The sequence below is a fragment of the Panthera uncia genome, assembly GCF_023721935.1.
Source record: "Panthera uncia isolate 11264 chromosome B3 unlocalized genomic scaffold, Puncia_PCG_1.0 HiC_scaffold_1, whole genome shotgun sequence".
In the NCBI taxonomy this organism is placed as follows: Eukaryota; Metazoa; Chordata; class Mammalia; order Carnivora; family Felidae; genus Panthera; species Panthera uncia.
In genome coordinates, this window is record NW_026057582.1 from 129816897 (window position 1) to 129833222 (window position 16326).

Sequence of the window (16326 nt, forward strand, 5' to 3'; positions counted from 1 at the left end):
GCCTCCATGTGGACGTAGTCCTCCTGCAATTGCGTGAACATTGTGTGCGATTGTATGTACGTATATGAGTGGGCATGCAGAACTTTCCTCCGTTTCTCAAAAGGTTTTTGTGATCCAAAATAAATGTGAAGAACAGCTAATCTATAAGGTTTTTATTTGAAATCCAAGAAAAAAAGGTAATAAAAAAAAAGATGGGCTAAATGATACTCTCCTAAGATACTGACACTATACGTAAGAGAGCATAGTGTGATTTGAATGCAGACCATCATGACTTAGAGCCAATACTGTAATCTCTGGAGCGAACACTAGAATAGCTAAAAAGTCAACAAGATAAATAATATATTAAGAAATGTGGGACGTGGGGTGCCTGGGAGGTTCAGCGGGTTAAGCGTCTGACTTTGGCTCAGGTCGTGATCTCACGGTCTGTGGGTTCAAGCCCCCTGCATCGGGCTCTGTGCGGACAGCTCAGAGCTTGAAGCCTGCTCCGGATTCTCTGTCTTCCTCTCTCTCTTCCCCTCCTCTGCTTGTGCTCTCTCTCTCTCTCTCTCTCTCTGTCCAAAAATAAATAAATAAATGTAAAAAGGAACGTAGGACCAACTCAAAGAAGTCAGGAAAAGACAATCAAAGGGTAAAGACCATATGGGATAAAGGAAACACAAATAAGGGGACTCAAAAACCACATCAATTATTATATTAAATGAAATACTTCAGTGAAAAGCAGAGATCATCAACCAGATTTAAAAAAAAAAGCAATACCCTCTATATGTTGTTTACAAGAAGCACTTTAAATATAAAAACACATGCCGATTGAAGATAAGAGCACAATTAAGATATAGCTTTCAATCAATAAGCTTAAGAACACCAATGAAACTACATCAACATCATACAAAATGCACTTTAAGACAGAGAACGCTACTAGAGGTAAAGAGAGGTCTTTCACAGTGGTAAAATAATCAAGGCAACTGAACAGCCCTAAAGGTATAGCCAACTAATAACAACTGCCAAGTACCGGGAAAAAAAAAATGACACACTCAAAATGAAAAATAGACAAGTTTTTGGAGATTTTAATAATTATTAAATACTTTCCACATAATTGATACAACAAATAGGGACAGGGATGGCACACATCATTTTATTGCTTAACTGTATAATTTTTTTTTTCTTGTGTATTCAGGGGGAAACATTACCTTTTGGAAATGGGCCACGTCAAATAATCAGTCCTTCTTGTATAGGTTGTTTTAAGAAGATTATTTGAGGAAGGAGGCAAGATTCCTTCATGTGAACATGAAGAAAGTATACGTATGTGTGGTGTGGGTATGTGTGTGGAACGTCTTTGTTTGACTTTTTTTAACAGAAGACTTTTTTGGGCTCCATTTCATTTCTTTCCTACTTATGGCTCCTCTGTCCCCATTCCTTACCTTTCAAACTTCTGGGATCTGCTTCCCTGTCTTACTCAAGATAGCCAGTTATTTTAATGTTGATTTGTTTTTGAGACAGAAGGAGACAAAGCACGAGCAGGGGAGGGGCAGAGGGAGAGAGGGAGACACAGAGTCTGAAGCAGGATCCAGGCTCTGAGCCATCAGCACAGAGCCCGACGCGGGGCTCAAACCCATGGACCGCGAGATCATGACCTGAGCCGAAGTCAGACACTTAAGCAACTGAGCCACCCAGGTGCCCTAGGATTATATATTTTTATGAAAAGAGAGGAAACTAAGCCATAGAGGATTTGAGTGGACTGGAATTAGAATTTAGACTTCTTTGCTGTCTGCCTTGTACTCAGGATGGAGCTGTCAGCATTCATAAACTTCTGCCAGAACTATCTAGAACCATCTCACTAAGAACAGAGTCTAGGTGCTTCTGATGGCGCCGTTTATGAACTTGTGCTGAGGTCTTTACCCATCTTGTTAAACGCCCCTTAGTGCATTACAGGAAAATGATGGCATCACCTTTTTTTTTTTCCCTGTAAGGAAAATGTGTGTGTGTGTGTGTGTGTGTGTGTGTGATTGTGTATGATTCTAAATATCCGAGGAAGGTGCATTGGAATAGAGACAAAAATTCCAATGCATAATATATATTTTGCCTGTATCTCAATAAAATGGAGATAATCTCCTAGAACCGTGTTCTGAAGTTAACCCTGGGTCCAAATTCCAGGTCAACTATTTAGGTGCTGGGTGACCTCGGGCCATCTATGGAACCTCTTTGAACATCGATTTCTTCCTCAGTAAAATGGAAGATTTAAAAAAGATATCCCTACCTTGGTCGGCGTGTTCTGTGGATTAGAGATAATACATGTGACGTGCCCGGTACTTCTCGGTGCGTGTGCTCGACAAACAGAATCACTCAGCGTTACATTATTCACAGCTTAGATGATGGTGGAGCAGTGGCTGAACCTCTAAGACGATGGACCCTCCTTGCCCAGCCGGCAGGCATAAGGTAGATTTAGCTCATTGCCCCTGCGGAATGTCGGGATCGCCTGCTTGAAATAAACAAACCCAATTACCGTGTAACGTCGTGGTCTGGGGGGCCTCACTGGATGCCCAGAGATGCAGAGTGAACCTGTTAGAGCAGGTTGCATGTTCAGGGACACTGTTGGGGTAAAGAATGCCCAACAAATTCCACAGGCCTCTACCTAACAGTTCTGAAAGCTCTTTCACACTCTCGAGAGCAAACCACAAAACTGGCCTGAAGGCAAGGGGAGGAGAAGCTCTCAGATCCTACTGCTGACGAGGTAGCTCATGTGGCCCTGACACATAACTTTTACCGAGTTGACTATATCTCACTTCCTGTAAGTGCCTGTCCCTCATGCTCACTTTCAAGGACTTGGCCAATCTCCTTTTGTAAATAGAACAATGCTTTATATTTCTCTATTACTCTGGAGTGACTATATCAATAATGCAGGAAACGCATCTGTCCAGCACAATGAGATTATTTTTCTGATTTCGGTTGACAGTTATGGTAATAGTTTGGCAAACAATCTACTCCACCATCAATGACCGCAGATTACAGCTGTTTTTAAAAATCTCAGGCGCTTCTGGAAACTTGGAAGATGAATTGCACACTGAGAGGGAGACAGAAAGACACGCCATAAGCCTTTATGGTAGAAAAATTATTAACTCTTTCTGTACGTAAAAAGCAAAGCAAATATTAAGGAAAGCACAGCACGTTACTGCGGGTAAACTGTAATGAAAACAGAGTGAGAAATGATAACATTCTGGAGGCAGCACTGGGATGGTCTCGCATGGTCAGAGCGGTCACGAGGCAATGAGGAGAGCCTCAAATGTTTCAGACACCTGCCTTTTCTATTGATAAATTTCCCAAGTCACCCAGGAGTTATTGCAAATATTTACAGGGGAGAAAATTGAGAGAGAATATTATCATGTCTTCCGTTTCGGTCTTGATGAATACAGCCACTAGCTAGCTAGACAATAATAATGACCCAAGGCTAGGATTTCCGTGTTGGTTGAAAACAAATGTTTCAGTTCACTTCTGCAGAGGTGATGAAGAGAAGTTCTTTCTTTCTTTCTTTTTCTTTCTTTCTTTTTTTTTTTTTTTTAATTGGGACTTCTTAAATCTTCACCAAACATGTGCTTTTCCTAAAGGTTCATAAGAGCCCTGGAATAAGCCTTATTTTCGATATGCATTTTCCTCCTTTGGAATTTTTCCTTTACTTCCGTTCCATAAGAAGCGGAATGCTGACCTTGCTAGAGGCCCGTGACCCTGGCATTGGGCCAGCCATTGTTACCCAGGGGCCAGGAGAGAGAATGCTGGCTAGGCAAGTCTCCCAAGGTGTGAGCTTTTTCCCCTCTGAGTTCCAAGGTTGAAGCCTTAGGAAGAACACTTGCAAAGGGGAGGCCACTGGGCTATGCGGAGTCCTCATATCCAGGTGAGTTCATTTGTCTTGTGAACTTTTCACCTGGGCCCCAATTAGTATCCTATTAACCTCCTTAAATATGGAATTGCTAAGATCTTAGAATACTCCAAAATGGACTATTAGCCAGCCCATTTCCTGGCTCCATCAGATGAAAATGCCAAAGTAGGTCACACAACAGAATTACCTTGATTAATTTCAGCTCTCTCCCATGGGCCATGATGTCATGCGCCTTAAAGGAGATTCAACTTCAATGCATCATGTCAATGACTGATTACACATGGGATTTTCAAAAAACATTTACAGTTCCAGATTGATAAGGATTTTGCCTTCTGATACGGCAAACGTTTCAAAACGTGCTAAATGGATCGATTATACAAATGGTGACTTCCCCGGCATGTAATTTTGAATGCGTCTGTTCTCCGAGGCCTAATACGGAAAAAGGTTTATTTTCCCCAGAAACTACTATGTCAGATCAGAAACGCTCAGCATTATGGCCCATTCCTATCCGTAGATGCAGGCTGGTTTTTAAACACGCTATGAAAACACGACTTCCACTCTAGAGCCTACTCAGAATGGCATTTGTAAATATAAATGGCTTTGGTAAGGCTAAAATAAGCAACAAACTTCACGTTCTTTATCATCTATTCCTTAAGGCCTGCCTTTAGAAAGTACTTAAAAAGAAGCATCGGATATGTTAACATCTCATATATTGATGCGATTTCTTTACAATTGGCAGATTTAATTTGTTTCCACGTATAAAGCAGCTTTAGAGGCATATTAGCAACTTCACATGGTGCAGCCCGATATGCCAAAGAAATGTACATTTTTGTTACCGCAAGTAGACTTACTCAGGTGCCATTATTTGGTTCTCAAAGTGCAGACTATCACTAGCGCCTTGAAAGGCTAATTGTGTTATACTGAATTGTTTTACTTAGATATAAGGAAACCTTCAGATGCAGAAGTTATGCTGTAACACCAGGGCTGCGTCTCTTTGGAGCTTATAAGTAATGCGGACACATCCTGCTCCTGGACGCCCTGGATACGGATCAACACTCCCCAGCTCTTTCCAGATGGAAATACAACTTGGTTTTTCATTTCCACTAATGAACTTCTAAATTATATCATGTATATATAAGATGCAAGCATTCCTTCTGACGGTAACCTGTGATGTGTATCCATTTTTGTAAGTTCTCTGTGCCATTGGCCCTGTGAAGCATGTATAAAGTTCAGAAGGTCCCCTTTTCTGACTCAGGGCTTCGTGGGCACCCGCTCGGCCCAGCCCGAGCTGTGGCATGGCTTCCTGCAAACACCTGCTAAGAAGCATCCTGATTCTTCCTCCCTCTTGCTTTGCCATCAGTCCCCTGACCACTAAAAAAAGCCGTGGTGAGCTGCTAACTTGTGGGAAATGGATCAGAAGACAAATAGCTTGCCACTATCAAAGAGATTGGACGCGGCGGATGGATACTGACGCTTTTGAGCCCAACATAACCTTCAGAAGCGGCGGACCTTCGGAATCCCGCTCCTGGACTCTCCTAGATCCAGCTTTCATCCGAAATCCCCACCTGAGCAATTCCGTTTTCTAGGACCCTGGGGGCTAAAGCAGCCTTATTTGTAACCAGAGGAACTGCCCCCAAACTCAGATCGCCCCAATCCTGGCTCTGTCCATCAGTTGACTTCATTAGCTAGTTAGGTAGAACTCCAGGACGTGATGCTGTGAACCCAGAAAAAACGCTATGACTCAGTGATAGTAGCTTTAGGAAGTTCTATATAGAAAATATACTCCAGAACTTCCGTCTTTTCTGTTCCTTCTCCGTATGGGCATTTATATGTTTCTGTAATTCGTGTGCATGTATTCTCAGTGTCTTAACCTATCCATGCACTTTCCAAGCAATATGACCTATGTTTTGTATAAGCAAAAATGAAGGGATTTGAACTAACTCAGAGATTTAAAAATCAGATTGTCTTTCTGCCCTACCTCCTTGCTTTTTTATTGCTGTGACTTTTTTTTTTCATAATTACAAAAGAAATGCATGTTAGTCTTTGACTTAATTAACATTCCATAAAGTAAAAAATTTCAATTCTTTCGTGACACTGGCCACATTTCAAGTGCTCATGATTATGGATGGTTCTCTCAGATGACATTGGTCTGCAGGGAAAATCCTCTTTACCTGCAGCTCCCAGATGCCAATCTCTTTCCCAGTTGAGATTTGGTACAGATGCTTCCAAAGTTTTCCTCTGCATTTAAAAAATACCCTATTTTATCATGCTGCCCATTCTAATCAGTAGCTTGTCCTTTTCTTGCAAGTTGTCTCTCACACCTCACACCGTTACAGGTCCTCTCCATTTTTGACATTGTTTATTTCTTTTTAATTTTTTTAACGTTTATTTATTTTTGAGAGACAGAGAGAGACAGAGCACACGCGGGGGCAGGAGCAGAAAGAGAGGAGACACAGAACCCAAACCAGGCTCCAGGCTCCGAGCCGTCAGCCCAGAGCCCGATGCGGGGCTCGAACCCACGAACCATGAAATCATGACCTGAGTTGAAGTCGGGTGCTCAACCGACTGAGCCACCCAGGCGCCCCTTGACTTTTTAAGCAGCTGCATGGTATTCCCCGGCACAGGTGTACCGTGCTTTATTGAAACATATTTTCTTGATGAATATTTAGCTTGCTTTCAGTGTCTTACTACTTTATCAATGACAAAATGATCACCCTTCTTTAGACATCTCTGAACATATATGTCCAGTTTCTTTGGAAAATGTTCCCACAAGCTGGGCTCTTTTCAACGCCCAAACTGGCCCTTTCCCTCCCTCCCTCGTGCACGCTACTTGTGGTGTCTTGGTGATAGAATCAGCATCTTAACGACAGCTATCTGTCATCCTTTCCTGGACAAGTGCCAACATTATCAGTCTTGACTTTCAGAGGGACCTGAAAGCATATCCACGTTATAAAGCCATAATTTTATCTACAGTTATTCAGTAGAACCAAGCTGGACCTGGGCTTGGCCAGTATCCATTTACATGCACTGAGGATCAAATTACATCTGCAAACACCACAGCACTATCTCCAACATCGGTGTGGATCTCATACCTCCCTCAACACCAGTTACCTAACAGTTCAGGAGTTTACTAGTTACCTAAGATCCCCCAACCCTTGCGATCCCCCAGCCCATGGGATCCTTATACAAATAAAAAACAGAAGGCACTCCCCTGTGAAATCAATGTATTCTGTCGGTCAGAAAATGGTTGTATACGCACTGGTGTTTGAGAGAAGACGCCTGAATAGAATACTGGCCGAAAACACGTACAAATTTGAGACATCTCCAGTATGAATGGAACCCCCCGAGCTGTGGCTGTTAAATATCAGCCCCGCGAATGTGCACCGCCCCATCCCTATCTCCCTGCATCCAGTCCAGGCCAAAAGACTCTTGAGTATGTGGATTAACTTTCTTATTTCTATTTGTGCCAAGTTCTCTGTGTCAACCTTTGTTTCGTTTGGTCCTTCTTGACGTTTCTCTCGGATTACCGTAATAGCCAACTAGTTAATAACCCTGTCCTCCAATACGATCTCCCCTCCCCATTTGCTATCGCCCGGCCGCCCCAGGGATGTGTCTAAAATGCCGGTCTGGGGCGCCTGGGTGGCTCAGTCGGTTAAGTGTCCGACTTCGGCTCAGGTCATGATCTCACGGTCCGTGAGTTCGAGCCCCGAGTCAGGCTCTGTGCTGACGGCTCAGAGCCCGGAGCCTGCTTCAGATTCTGTGTCTCCCTCTCTCTCTGACCCTCCCCTGTTCATGCTCTGTCTCTCTCTGTCTCAAAAATAAACAAACGTTAAAAAAAAATTGAAAATGCCGGTCTGCCCTTGGCAGTATGGGGCCATCTCCTACACAGCTTCTCATGAACTCAACACCAGCTCCCACCACCCGCTTCCCCAGGTTATACCAAATCCCATGGCGTTTCCAAAACTTACCATACCTGCTCAGCCTGTTCCCTCTGCCCAGATACTGGTCCTTCAACACTCCACTTAAGCACCACATCTTCACAGAAAAGTTTACCGGGTATCTCCCCCGACCCTAGAAGACGTACGTCTCTTTCATTTTCTCCTCCCCAACCCCTGGCTCTTCACAAATCTGCCATGACTCTCCATGTTATGACAGCTTCTGGACATTTCCTTGAATTTCCTTTCCTGCTAGTCAATGTAGCCTACAATGGATGTCTTGATTTGGTGCAGCAATTGGTAGATAGCAGATGCAAAATGAATGGCTGCTGGCTTGCCTGCGTGGCTCAGTCGGTGAAGTGTCCGACTCTCGGCTTTGGCTCAGGTCATGATCTCGCAGTTCGTGAGTTCAAACCCCACGTTGGGCTCCATGTTGACATGTGGAGCCTGCTTGGGATTCTCTATATCCCCCCCTCCTCCCCCTCCCCTGCTCACTCTCTCTGTTTCCCTCTCAAAAATAAGTAAATAAACTTAAAAAAAAAATGAAAAATGAATGGCTGCTGAATCCTACCGTTCCTAGGAAAAGAATGTCCCCAAATCCCCACGGAGCAGACCCAGAGGCGTGAACATCTGCAAGTCCCATGACGCACACTGTCATCAAACTCTTTCTCTGTCCACCTTACAGTTTCTTACCGGCTTTCGGTGAATCTGACACGTAACTGAAAAATCTGACTCTTCGGGGCCACTGGGAAATCTCAGATGGTTTCACTCAGTTGTTTCTCTCCGAGCTCGTTCGCGCATATTTTTGGGGGCTACCCGCCACCTCTCTCCCTCGCAGAATATCCGAACTCACCTCTCATAGGTTAGGTCTGCCTCACCTTACCGTAACAACATTAAGAAAGATGAATTTTCCAAAATGAGGCTAGCCAGTGAACTGTGATGCCAGAGCAATCCCATTACTTTCGGAGGCTTTGAGTCTGTTGTAACCACTCAAGTGTAGCGATGCTATACTTTAAAAGGGAAAGGATGTGGTCGTGGCTTGGTGGGAGGTTGTTTGCTTCCGGAAAGAACTTCCAGCCTTGGACAGCATGTGGGTCCAAAGCACCAAGACCTTTAGGGAGCTCATCAAGATCATTACAACGACTACAAATATTTATTAAAATGGCGCAAGAAAATTGGTATCAGTTATGTCCAGCATGCCTTCTGCATGCAATAAGGGTTAAGATAAGTGTGGGTTTTTGTTTCTAGGCAGATGAATCCCCTGGTTTTGATCCTATCTATGTCAGCTCTGCTCGGATGACATCCAATCTTTCTAACGTTAGCATTCTTGCGAAAGAGTAAAAGAGAAAATTACCAAAGTGAGGAAGGACACCTCACGGAACGAGCCTTTCCACAAAGAACCCTGAGATGATATCAATGTCTCCCTCCAAGCCATGTAGCCCTATGTTTCACTGTGTCCTGCACTGACCATGGATGTGGATGAAACAGATGTTGAGAGTCACACAGATTTGCTTCAATGTTTGGGCTCCAAAGAAGCAGTTCTCAGAGTGAAGTTTTTGGTCCGCTGGTGGGCTGTAAAATCTAGAGTCCTCCGGAAGGTCCAAGAACTTACCAAACATTTTGGAATTTATTGTGTGCTGTTTCTATGCAAATGGCCCGAAATGCCGCTGGATGTTGGTAGCTCTTAAATGAGTTATGAAGAGCTACCTCTATGTGATATCAATAAACTAAAATTAGCATGCTAAGGGAGTTTGCTCTTAGACCTTAATCCCGTATGGTGCCAGGAAGTCTGGCTGCTACAGAGAGCTGAGCAAGGCTGTGAAGCTCCCACCATTTAGGTTTCAAGCAGATGGCTAGAATTCCCAGCGTTTCCTGGAAGTGAGCTTTGTTATCCGTATCGTTAGTGTCTTATTGAGTTGTCCTTGGTTTTTAATGGCTACTAAGCTTGTATTAATGTTTTACTTTTGTGGATTGTTACCTTCTTGCGTAATTGCTTTGCTTTAGTATTTTGACTGCTGTTACTTGGGTGCTGTTTGCCCCGGAGCCTCGGGAAGCCCTCACTGGCCTGACAAAGCACAGGCCCGCAGTAGGGAAGCACAACCTTAGATTTATTAAGACCCGCTAGTGCCTGAAAATCTTCCCGGCAACGTTAAGTATCTGATTGATTTGACTGGCAATACAACCTAAACTCCAGGCAATCTCATTTTCGTTCTTCGGACCCTTTTGACACTTTCAGATCAAATCTCCAATACCTGCTATAATTTGAAATTATATAATTTGAAATAGAATTACTTTTTTTCTCTCCCCCTTTATTTTTGAATAGTGTCACATATAAGTTAATGGAAGAGCACAGTAAACATACATATGATACCCACTTCGATTAAACAGTTGTAAACGTTTTGATACCTTGCATGGGGCGCCTGGGTGGCTCAGTCTGTTGAACGTCTGACTCTTGATCTCGGCTCAGGTCACGGTCTCCTGGTTCGTGAGTTCGAGTCCTGTGCCAGGCTCTGTGCTGACAGCTGGGAGCCTGAAGCCTGTTTCGGATTCTGTGTCTCCCTCTTTCTCTAACCCCTCTCCCACTCTCACTATACATCTTCTAGGAAGAAGAACATATCTAGCTACAATGCCATCGTGACACCTAAGACTATGAGTTTCGTTATATTATCTAACATCTAAGATCTAATCCATATTTGAATTCCCAAGTTGCCCCAAAATGTCTTTTCAAGTAGTTTTTTTGAACTTGGATCTACTCAAGTTTCATAGTTGGTGTTGGATCTTTCTCTTTTTAGTTCTGTTCTTTAAGAAAATTGACTTTATAAAGACTCTAGGCCACTGGATTATCGATCATGCTTCATTTTAGACTTGTTTCATTGCTTTCACAAGTTGTTTATCTTGTTTCTCCTTTCCCCTGTATTTTTAAAGCTAGAAATGAGATATAGAGGGTTGGTTATAGTGGTTTATGTTCAGCATGTTTTGCAAGATCGTTCCATAGGTAATGTGGACTTCATAATGCATCACATCAGGAACCACAGAATGCCAAGTGGTCCTTTTATTGGGAAAGCTGTTTGATTTGTTAACATTGTTAATGTGATAACTGCTGGGGATCCATTGTCGCAGTACATTTTTCTGTTTAGAATTAATAAATGCTCTCTAGGTATATTTTGTTTTATGGTGCCTGTGACAAATTATCACAAACACAGTACCAAAAAACAACACAAGTTTTTGTTTACAGTTCTTTAGTTAGAAGTCCAATGCAGATCTTACCAGACAAAAATCAGTGTGTGGTTAAGGCAATGGCGGGGGGGGGGGGGGGGGGAGGGGGCGCGCAAACATTGAGAGATGCAAATTGGTGATCTTCTACTAGCTGTAATTATTCTTTCCACCATTATTAGCAGCCAGTTTTGTTCTCGAAAGAAGAGTTGCACATTTTCTCCTTTATGTATTTTCTAGCCCTTTTTAATGCCACGATGGGCTCAGGTTTTTAATGTATTACAACTATAAAAATCATCATCATTTGCTTTTGACATACCAACTTTGGCCAGCGAGAGTTCCTTAAATCTGGCTTTTATGTCTTTATTTTCTTTCTTAACCGTGTATAGTCTCACCTTGTACTTTTTCTGAACAAAATCAGGAAAATAGCTATTTCTCTGAGAAGACTCTTCCACATCTCCTTATTCAAAGACGGCAATGAAGATCTGAGGGTTAGATGTGTTCCCTGATACTGGAATGTCTTGTTTCTAGGATACAATAGATAGACAGACAGATACATCCATAGATACATGCCTAGATAAGAATAAAAACACAGTCCTATATAAATTGTGAGTTCATATCACTATTTCCAATACAAATTTAACACTACAGACTTTTACCTAATTAAAACAAGATTCTAACATTTTCCTACATTTTTGGATCCTACTCCTACAATATAGAAAAACAAAGATTGAAAATTACAGGGAAGATTACTACCCACAGTGTTCCTTCTGTGTACATTTAAGATTTGTTTGCAGTTCTCTCTATTATCACAACACATTTCACACATGCACAAAACATGTATGCCAAAGTAGTGTTCAAATGTTACCGGAGGGGCGCTTGGGTGGCTCAATCGGTTGAGCATCTCGCTTCGGCTCAGGTCATGATCTCGCGGTCCGTGGGTTCGAGCCCCGCATCGGGCTCTGTGCTGACAGCTCAGAGCCTGGAGCCTGCTTCCGAATCTGTGTCTCCTTCTCTCTCTGCCCCGCCCCTCCTCACATTCTGTCTGTCTGTCTGTCTCTCTCTCTCTCAAAAATAAATCAACATTAAAAAAAACTTTTTTAAGTTACCGGAAATAATTATTTTCTCTGTGTTCTCTTACCAACCTCATTAAAAGTTAGGTGTCTTTTCCTTCTGTTTTATTCCATGCTCGGATGAATATTTTTCCCTCGGACTCATTGTCATTCTTCGAATATGTAAATATTTGCATCATTAGAAGTCAAACCTCTAGAAAAAATGTTATAACTCCAACTTCTCCCTTATCCCTAATGTCTTCACCCTACTCCCCACACACTCCCTTGTGAGAACCTTCCTGATTTGTTTCTGATTACCCTTCAAGTGCCTCTCTTTGGAAAAATGGGTGCACACCTATGTGTCTTGTTATTTCTTGCATTAAGGGTATGCTTTGTTTTTGCTTTTGTTCATTCATCTAAAAAATATTTCCTGAAATCACAGAGCGGATGATTTGGTCTTGGCCATACACAGATGATATCATCCCTCTGAGGGGGTTACCATTGCTATTCGCATTTTGTAGATGCTGAGACACATAGGAAAATGCACAATTTGATGAAAGCGCCTCAGTTTGTAGGCGGTTGAAGTGAGATGTGGACCTAACCACTCTGCTTTCTGAACCCACTCTTTCAACCCCACTCTACACGCATCTGGCACATGTATGCATCCTTTTCGTCTTTTATCCTCTTTGGGAGCAATGCCAGCAATGATACTGCTAAGATATCTGCCTTTCCTTTCTTTTCTTTCTTCCCTTCCTTCTTTCCTTCGTGTGTGTGTGTGTGTGTGTGTGTTGTTCTTGAATATAAAAAGTTGAGTCTGAAATGCCTAGTTACTATTAGAAGTTCATGAATGTAGTCCAATTAGTTTATTTTCTTTATTAGCACATATATTCGAGCAATACCCATTGATTTTCAGAGTTAGAAGGGACCTTTGAAATAACCCAGGCCAATATTTCCTTTTCCTAGGATAAGACAGTTGAACACAGAGGTGAAAACGACTGACCCAATGTCAGATAGTTAGTGCTAAACACCTAGAGCTTTGGTCTGTTAAGTGCCAATCTAAAGTTGTTTTTTTTTTTGTTTTTTTTTTTTTTTTTTTTTTTTTTACTATAATCAAAGTTTTGATTAGTAAAACACGGGCAGGCACAGATAACTCAAGTCCACAATAATGCAGAGCTCAAGCAAAATAGGTACCATTGCATGTTGCTTAAAGGCTTTGGGCAATCTATCTAATAATCCAAAATGTTGTCGCCGTTTTCTTCCTCTTATTTCAGCGGGAAACATTTGACTACTTTCCAAAGAGGGCAGAAATGTCCTCTGACAGAATATCCACTCATCTCACGTGAAGAACTTAAGTACATCGGGTTGTTAGAAAGCACAGTACCAACCCGAAGGCTTAGCAGCTACGTTTAAAAAAAGAAAAAAGAGCTAGGCTAGGATACGCTCCCAAGAGCATGGCTCTGCCACAATTTGGAAAGAAACACATCTTTGCACTGCTGTAGAATGTACACATTATGTTGCCTGTAGGTGCATTAGTCGGTCTCCCTTCTAAGTACTTAAGGGGAAGTTTCCAACCACTCAGCCTCACTCACCAGTGTCCCAGGAGCAAGTGTTTACAGTGCAGTCCCACATGTGGCTCATTGACATGGTGTCTTACATTTCCAGAATGGTAAGAAAGCAGTTACTAGGAGAAGAGAATCAAGAATTTGACAGCTGTTGCGAGATTGTGCTTTACTCGTAACACTGTGAGACGAAAATGAATATCAGGTCAAGCATTATTGTGGAATGAAACCCCCTTGGCTCCGTTCTGGCGTATTCACCCAGCAGGTGATTTTCCTTCGGAAGGCTTTCCTGCCCTGGTGGAAAGTCTGGTTTTGATGGGGCTTTCTTTCTCTGTGTTTTTCTCCCAACCAATTGTCTCCCTTTTTCTCTCAATTTTCCATCTTAAAAAAGCCCCCCAAAACAATGAGGTGGGTTCAGTTCACGTTGGCCGCCCCTTGAAGGCACTACTGATTTATTTTCATGGTTGTATCTGTGATGCACTTTTCAAATGTTTAAAACAATGTGGCAAGGTCCTGAGAGTGGGATCACGTGGATATTACAAAAGGTCTTTGATTGGAAAGATATCTTGATGAGCCACAGTCTGATCTCAAAGATGGTAATATTGAGTTTACTCTCTGCCTCTGTTCCTTCTTTCCCTAAATTCTGGTCATTCCCTTGGCTTTTACCAGCCAAAGTGAGTTTCTAATGGCTGGCTGGTGGTTAGAGGCCTCTGAGGCTCCAGCTGGCTCTTTTCTGATATCCATGCAGATGGAGTGTTGGATGCTTTTATCAGAATATGACTATAACTTAACCTGAGAAGCAGCTCTGAATTCAAGTCCTTGATGAAATTGTCCAAAAACTAGAAGCCAAGTGAAGAAGAGACTAGCGTCAATTCCTTGGTTGATGAACTGATTCATTGATGTTTGCTGATTAGTTTCACTGTAGAGAATAAAATAAAAACATCCATGTCGTCTGGGTTCGGTAAACCACAAGGTCAAGTTCTGATGAGGTGAAGAGTCAAAAAGGAGGTGAAACCGAACAGGAGCCATGACCAGTCCCTTCGTAGAACATAATAACAGAAACAAACAAAGCATGAGTGACTTTGTATGATATAAAGATGATCGCCATCCAAAAAAAAAAAAAAAAAGACTATTGCCATCCTAGACCCTAATGAACAAGAATCATAACCAATCACTCATAGAACATAATACCCGCAAATAAATTCTGTATGATAGTAAATGTTACTACAATCATGCACCTATGGAATTCTAAGGGGCCTGGTGAGCTTCTAAGATGAATAAAGTTAGTCCAGAGAGGAGACACAGCATTCTTAGGATTCTAAAGAGAATTTTGGAAATGTCTGCCAAATTTAGAATGTTGAAACACTGATATAAAAACCAAGTCAATTAAATTATGGTTTGTATTTCTGACTAAAAATCAATTCACCCCTTCTTTAATGCACATTTCCTGAGGATCCTCACATATATATTTATATACAGTAGATGCATGTATTTTTTTGTGAGAAGAAACCAATAACACAAGATAATTCGACTCTCCTACTTTATCCACGAATATATGGTTGAACAAATGTTTATATGGTTTATACCTTGTGCCGAGCCCTGTCTTATGTGTGTTCTAGAAATGGATTCCTAACCCTCACAATGACTTGATATGTTATACACTATTATTATCCCTACTTTAAACATGAGAAAAACTGAGTCACAGGGAGGTTATAACCCACCCAAGTCCACAGAGCTGGTAATACTTTTTTTTTTTTCTCAGAGAATTTTGTCAAAACCTAATATGGAGAAAAGTGCCTCAGTCTTTACCTATATGTCTCAACACGATTTCTTCCTCTAAGCCTGGGGAAGAAGGTAGCACGTCCTACCAAGCTACCTTTGTCCTGCTGGATGGATAGTTTCTAAGTGCTTACGTTGAATGCGTAGCCTTGATTCCTCGTTGTAGATATTCTTGGGAGTTTTTAGGGTTTCCAATAAACAAGCAAGCAAATAAAGCAACAGAATATCTGAAAAACTTGGTTGTGGCAGGAGGAGAAAAGCAAAACATCGGAGTTAATTGTAAGCAATTATCTCAGGGAGCACAAGTTGAAAGAATGGCTCATTCCCCTCTTTCTGCGTCATAAGTTTTATGGAATCACTGGGCGCAATAACCCACTGGCTTTTTATTCTGGAGACCTCAACTCTCTATCATCAAGTTAACCGAACCATGGAGAGTGCTGAACTCTGGTCTCAGATTTACACACACCCACACACCTTCCGACGTAGTATTGAGTCAACTCAGCTATTTGCGCCCCCCAAAACTTCAGGCCATTCAGTATTGAATAATTATTGAAGAAACAGAATTTTCATTCCCTATTAATGATAATTAGTATGGCAGTCAAAATGGCAACGATATCGCCACCTGAGTGTATACTAGGTTCCAGGCACTGTGATTTCCGGTTCCACAGCTTACCTCCTTGAGTTACAACCATCATTGTGCACCAAGTATTTTGAATGCATTTAACTAACGAGGAAATCAAAGCCCGAAGTGTTAAATGAACTTCCTCAAGTGACACAGCTCCTAAGCAGGGGGGCTGTGTTCAGTTCTCTCCGTCATCAGACTGGGATGGGCTATGTCAAGGTCTTTAGACATTGGTTTGGCTTGATATCATGTGTATCTCAAAGAAGGTATAGGCATGTTATCTAAGGACCTCACTTTA